This window comes from Brassica napus, unplaced genomic scaffold, assembly GCF_020379485.1.
Source record: "Brassica napus cultivar Da-Ae unplaced genomic scaffold, Da-Ae ScsIHWf_2143;HRSCAF=2795, whole genome shotgun sequence".
NCBI classification, from domain to species: domain Eukaryota; kingdom Viridiplantae; phylum Streptophyta; class Magnoliopsida; order Brassicales; family Brassicaceae; genus Brassica; species Brassica napus.
Window position 1 is genome coordinate 12501 of NW_026015551.1, and position 7500 is coordinate 20000.

Below are 7500 nucleotides of genomic sequence, written 5' to 3' on the forward strand. Positions count from 1 at the left end.
GCGGGTTCGAGCCCCGTCAGTCCCGGCGGATTCAATTAAAAAAAAAGACATAAACTCCCCTTTTTGTTTCTGGGCAAGGGGATCAAAATGGTTTCGGTTATCTTTTTGTTTTATTTTTCTTTTTTCATCAAGCAAAAGAAAGGGGTATTTCTTTTGCACCAATTTAAAGACATATGTAAATTAGTATAATTATAATTATTGAGAGCATTCACCACTTCAAGAACGAGATACTGTATGGGGTTTCCTCTTTTTGTCAATTAATCTCCCATTAACTCGTGTAGGAAAATAAAATAGGATAGCGTATAATACGTTTGCCAAGAGTACCTATATATACTTTTGTTTCTATGAAGTCAAGGAAGTGAAAATAGTTCGAATCCAACCAAGTAAAGAGGATGTTTCAAAAAAAAAGATCAAATTAGTCTTCCCTAATGAATATGCTCTTTTTAAAGATTAGAGTCGATGTCGAAGAAAAACTCGTAAGAAAATTTAATATAGTTAATTTTTTGGAATATTTTCGTTTTTTTTTTTCGGGACTCGTCTTTATCACATTTCCTTTGTTTTACAAAAAGATCATAGACCCTTACAAAAACAAAATTTTGAAAATTTCAAATTGAAATTTCGTACTTGTTTTCTCTATTTGATTTCTATTGTTTATTTAAGGTTCTTTAGAAACTCTTTTTATAAACAATCGAAGTATAAAAGGTTTTTTATGATATTTCATCAGATGATTGTACAAGGAAAGTACTAGGTTGTAGAAAAGAAAGCGGTGAAAAAGAATCATAAATAAATAGTTTTTTATTGGATCAGGAATCTCATTATGTATTCGGTGTGGATAAAAGATCTTCCTATGTTATACTATTAAATTCTTGACGATGAATCGATTTTATAGCTCCGATATTGTTATTCATGATATTTCTTTCATTCGATATCATCGAAATCTAATTCATCTGAGTGAGTTTACAAGCGAAAGATTTCTCATCTCTATGGGATTAAATCCCGAGATATTCCAAAGAAAAAAAAATAAATAATAAACGATTTAATTATGGAAGTCAATATTCTTGCATTTATTGCTACTGCACTCTTCATTCTCGTTCCTACTGCTTTTTTGCTTATAATTTACGTAAAAACGGTTAGTCAAAATAATTAATTTGAATACAATTTGACTATCAATGACAAAAAAGGATGTCAATTTCTCGTCTTAAATGAAAGGAATGCATTAGATTCAGTAGTATCCTAAGGGGCCCGCTAGTATGGTAGAAAGAGATCTCTTTCTACCATACTAGCCATTATGGTTATTGTAATGTATAAAGATACAAGTGAAATATCTTAATATAAAGGAATCCACCCATATCTCTCTTTTTCTTTATAAATGTAAATATAAATTAATATAGAATATGAAATCTATGTACATACTTTCTCAATTTCATTTGTTTGTTTGATCCATTTAATACGGATAATCCGAATTCGATGGAACCTCTTGAGATTTCGAAAGGGGTTATCCCATGAATGGTTAACGGTATAAACTCTGATATCAAAAAATAAAATGAGTCAATAAAACAAAACATAAATCCAATTTCTAAAAAAAGATCTTAAAAAAATTGCCGGCCGGTCTAGAAAACTAAAACAATTGATACAGGTTGATAGAGTTTGATTATTATCGCAATTAGGAGTACTTCTAGAGTCCACTTCTTCCCCACACTACGAGAGAGAGGGAAAATGTAAAAACTACCATTAAACCAGCCCATGCGAGACTTACTATATCCATGTGAATTCTGTCCCCTATGAATATGAAGAAACTTTTCCATTATTGTTCACTAATAATAGTGAAATCACTGGTGCAGAGTCAAAAAAAGGGAGAGATATTTGGTCACCATTGATGAACTACTCCAAAAAATCCACTTATCTTATACTGAGTTATTCTTAATTATAGAATTTCTAGTAGAATCGACAAGATGTAAACACAAGTAAACAGATACTTTTCGAAGTATCCAAAAATCTGACTCATATGTAGAAAGAATAATCTTTTTTCTTTCTTTTATCGTTTTTTATTTTTATTTGAAGTAAAACGAAAGGCAATTCTTCATCTAATCTAATATTGATTGAATGTCTGAGCATTCCGACACTTTCATGAGTCTATATCCAAAGTATCTTAGATCCTTTCCAAAACTATTAATTTAATTCCCTCTCTGCCTATCCAATCTAATGGATTTCCCTCCACTCGTTTTAGTTTTCCTCTAATCTGATAGGTAAAACTTTAGGTTAGAGAATAGAACCTCGAGAGCCAGGGGCTTAGAATCACGAAAAGAAAGTATCAAGAGTCTTTTCCTACGTTTGTTATAGTTTTATAACAGGAGATTTCAAGTCTCCTGTTGAGGCGGCACCCGGATTTGAACTGGGGAAAAAGGATTTGCAGTCCCCCGCCTTACCACTCGGCCATGCCGCCAAAATGATTTGTACTAGATTCAAATTTTCTCTTGTTTTTTTCAACTCCGAAAAAAATATAGATTTTCAGTCACAAAATATAGAATCTAGTACAAATCAGAACCATTAACTATTGACTGTAAATTCATGACCTTTTTTGAATTCAAATTTACATTTTTATTTCTAATAATATAAGATAAGAAAATCATTAGAAATAGATTTATAACTAATCTATTTTGAGTTTTTTCAATTAAAAAGAAATCTTCTTCCATTTGAATTATAACACTAATAATGAGTATATGTAAACCCCAGAATCAGAACATACGTTACCTTGTATAGCTCTATAATGGGGTATTTTATCTCTCTAGGGATGCTTTTGAGGAGTAATTCTCAATAAATTTTTGTATTGAAATTTTTCATTGAATACATTGAAAAAAATTTTAATTTTGGTAGAGCACAGCATGTGCTGTTCCAAATAGAACTGTACCACAATAAAAGAAGAAAAGAGACATATATATATACTGTGCATTCTTTTTTATTTTAATAATAATTAAAATTAATAAATAAAAAAACATACGTTTTCTTACCTACTTCAATTCAATGATATTCTAATATTCTATTCAAAATAGGTAAAAATCCATCTTTTTTCTGCAACTATTTTTTTGAACAATGAAATACAAATACATGAAAAAGTAAAGTGTTTAAAAAAAAGTTTTCTATTTCTTATATGTTTATCTGCTCGAACAGATCCTATCATGAATACCGTTTTTTATGGTATGCGATCGAATTGGAATATGTAATATCATAGGTGAAAATGAAATTCCTTTTTTCTAGTCGTTACAAAACTCCATAAGTTCCAGCGGTATTTCTAAATTCTGTTCCATTCGGATCTCTTTCTTTTATAAAAAAATTCCAATTGAATCTAGTCTCCGTTCATACGGATTTCATACATTCCATATATCTTGGAGTGGATAAAATTATGTGATTCAGAAACAGATAGAAATTCCATTATTGCTAGATCGAATTCTATCTATATGATCGGTGAAGAATGAGATATGGGATTTTAAAATAAACGGATAAATGATAAATTCAAAAAGATGCTTCGGGGATGGAAAAAGACTCTTCCACACACAACAATACTTCAATGTTGTTGAAACCGGGATTGAGAGATCTTTTCCATCCCGAGCATCAGAGTAACGGAATTTATCATTTATCCGTTTATTTTTAAAAATCCCATATCTCATTCTTCACCGAATCATATAGATAGAATTCGATCTAGCAATAATGGAATTTCTATTCTGTTTACTGAATCACATGAAATTTTATCCAACTCCAAGATATATGGAATGTATGAAATCCGTATGAACGGAGACTAGATTCAATTGGAATTTTTTTTATAAGAAAGAGATCCGAATGGAACAGAATTTAGAAATACCGCTGGAACTTATGGAGTTTTGTAACGACTATAGAAAAAAGTAATTTCATTTTCACCTATGATATTACATATTCCAATTCGATCGCATACCATAAAAACGGTATTCATGATAGGATCTGTTCGAGCAGATAAACATATAAGAAATAGAAAACTTTTTAAACACTTTACTTTTTCATGTATTTGTATTTCATTGTTCAAAAAAATAGTTGCAGAAAAAAGATGGATTTTTACCTATTTTGAATAGAATATTTAGAATATCATTGAATTGAAGTAGGTAAGAAAACGTATGTTTTTTATTTATTTATTTTAATTATTATTAAAATAAAAAAGAATGCACAGGTATATATAATGTCTCTTTTTCTTCTTTTATTGTGGTACAGTTCTATTTGGAACAGCACATGCTGTGCTCTACCAAAAATTAAAATTTTTTCAATGTATTCAATGAAAAATTTCAATACAAAAATTTATTGAGAATTACTCCTCAAAAGCATCCCTAGAGAGATAAAATACCCCATTATAGAGCTATACAAGGTAACGTATGTTCTGATTCTGGGGTTTACATATACTCATTATTAGTGTTATAATTCAAATGGAAGAAGATTTCTTTTTAATTGAAAAAACTCAAAATAGATTAGTTATAAATCTATTTCTAATGATTTTCTTATCTTATATTATTAGAAATAAAAATGTAAATTTGAATTCAAAAAAGGTCATGAATTTACAGTCAATAGTTAATGGTTCTGATTTGTACTAGATTCTATATTTTGTGACTGAAAATCTAATTTTTTTCGGAGTTGAAAAAAAAACAAGAGAAAATTTGAATCTAGTACAAATCATTTTGGCGGCATGGCCGAGTGGTAAGGCGGGGGACTGCAAATCCTTTTTCCCAGTTCAAATCCGGGTGCCGCCTCAACAGGAGACTTGAAATCTCCTGTTATAAAACTATAACAAACGTAGGAAAAGACTCTTGATACTTTCTTTCGTGATTCTAAGCCCCGGCTCTCGAGGTTCTATTCTCTAACCTAAAGTTTTACCTATCAGATTAGAGGAAAACTAAAACGAGTGGAGGGAAATCCATTAGATGGATAGGCAGAGAGGGAATTAAATTAATAGTTTTGAAAGGATCTAAGATACTTTGGATATAGACTCATGAAAGTGTCGGAATGCTCAGACATTCAATCAATATTAGATTAGATGAAGAATTGCCTTTCGTTTTACTTCAAATAAAAATAAAAAACGATAAAAGAAAGAAAAAAGATTATTCTTTCTACATATGAGTCAGATTTTTGGATACTTCGAAAAGTATCTGTTTACTTGTGTTTACATCTTGTCGATTCTACTAGAAATTCTATAATAAGAATAACTCAGTATAAGATAAGTGGATTTTTTGGAGTAGTTCATCAATGGTGACCAAATATCTCTCCCTTTTTTTGACTCTGCACCAGTGATTTCACTATTATTAGTGAACAATAATGGAAAAGTTTCTTCATATTCATAGGGGACAGAATTCACATGGATATAGTAAGTCTCGCATGGGCTGGTTTAATGGTAGTTTTTACATTTTCCCTCTCTCTCGTAGTGTGGGAAGAAGTGGACTCTAGAAGTACTCCTAATTGCGATAATAATCAAACTCTATCAACCTGTATCAATTGTTTTAGTTTTCTAGACCGGCCGGCAATTTTTTTAAGATCTTTTTTTAGAAATTGGATTTATGTTTTGTTTTATTGACTCATTTTATTTTTTGATATCAGAGTTTATACGTTAACCATTCATGGGATAACCCCCTTTCGAAATCTCAAGAGGTTTCCATCGAATTCGGATTATCCGTATTAAATGGATCAAACAACAAATGAAATTGAGAAAGTATGTACATAGATTTCATATTCTATATTAATTATATTTACATTTATAAAGAAAAAGAGAGATATGGGTGGATTCCTTTATATTAAGATATTTCACTTGTATCTTTATACATTACAATAACCATAATGGCTAGTATGGTAGAAAGAGATCTCTTTCTACCATACTAGCGGGCCCCTTAGGATACTACTGAATCTAATGCATTCCTTTCATTTAAGACGAGAAATTGACATCCTTTTGTCATTGATAGTCAATGTATTCAAAATTTAATTATTTTGACTAACCGTTTTACGTAATTATAAGCAAAAAAGCAGTAGGAACGAGAATGAAGAGTGCAGTAGCAATAAATGCAAGAATATTGACTTCCATAATTAAATCGTTTATTATTTATTTTTTTTCTTTGGAATATCTCGGGATTTAATCCCATAGAGATGAGAAATCTTTCGCTTGTAAACTCACTCAGATGAATTAGATTTCGATGATATCGAATGAAAGAAATATCATGAATAACAATATCGGAGCTATAAAATCGATTCATCGTCAAGAATTTAATAGTATAACATAGGAAGATCTTTTATCCACACCGAATACATAATGAGATTCCTGATCCAATAAAAAACTATTTATTTATGATTCTTTTTCACCGCTTTCTTTTCTACAACCTAGTACTTTCCTTGTACAATCATCTGATGAAATATCATAAAAAACCTTTATACTTCGATTGTTTATAAAAAGAGTTTCTAAAGAACCTTAAATAAACAATAGAAATCAAATAGAGAAAACAAGTACGAAATTTCAATTTGAAATTTCAAAATTTTGTTTTTGTAAGGGTCTATGATCTTTTTGTAAAACAAAGGAAATGTGATAAAGACGAGTCCCGAAAAAAAAAAAACGAAAATATTCCAAAAAATTAACTATATTAAATTTTCTTACGAGTTTTTCTTCGACATCGACTCTAATCTTTAAAAAGAGCATATTCATTAGGGAAGACTAATTTGATCTTTTTTTTTGAAACATCCTCTTTACTTGGTTGGATTCGAACTATTTTCACTTCCTTGACTTCATAGAAACAAAAGTATATATAGGTACTCTTGGCAAACGTATTATACGCTATCCTATTTTATTTTCCTACACGAGTTAATGGGAGATTAATTGACAAAAAGAGGAAACCCCATACAGTATCTCGTTCTTGAAGTGGTGAATGCTCTCAATAATTATAATTATACTAATTTACATATGTCTTTAAATTGGTGCAAAAGAAATACCCCTTTCTTTTGCTTGATGAAAAAAGAAAAATAAAACAAAAAGATAACCGAAACCATTTTGATCCCCTTGCCCAGAAACAAAAAGGGGAGTTTATGTCTTTTTTTTTAATTGAATCCGCCGGGACTGACGGGGCTCGAACCCGCAGCTTCCGCCTTGACAGGGCGGTGCTCTGACCAATTGAACTACAATCCCATGGAAATAAAGCGGGTAGCTTACATATTCCTTCTTATGATTTCATCATAATCATTTCAATTTTAGATTCAAATTAGTGTTTTGTAACAAAGAAAATCACAAGTAATATATTGATATCTATATGGATATCACTAAAGTGATATCAAGGCCGATTACTAGTAATCCTTGCATTATTCTAAAATCGATTGATAATCTATTTTTTATTGTAATTTTTATGGAAACAAAAAGTAACGAGCCACAAGAAATAAAGAAAAAAGTAAAGTCGAAATATACCCAGATATTTGACTTTTTTCTTACCCTTCTCTGTCAATTATGCAAAACAAAAA

General features: G+C 30.2%; 2 non-coding genes across 2 annotated transcripts; one reads left to right on the forward strand and one right to left on the reverse strand.

Annotated features, from left to right (window-relative positions):
* Positions 1-2372: 2372 nt before the first annotated feature.
* Positions 2373-2443, reverse strand: TRNAC-GCA. The gene has a single exon. It is a non-coding gene; the product is annotated as a tRNA-Cys (tRNA).
* A 2253-nt stretch (positions 2444-4696) lies between these two features.
* TRNAC-GCA lies at positions 4697-4766 on the forward strand. The gene has a single exon. It is a non-coding gene; the product is annotated as a tRNA-Cys (tRNA).
* Positions 4767-7500: the final 2734 nt, after the last annotated feature.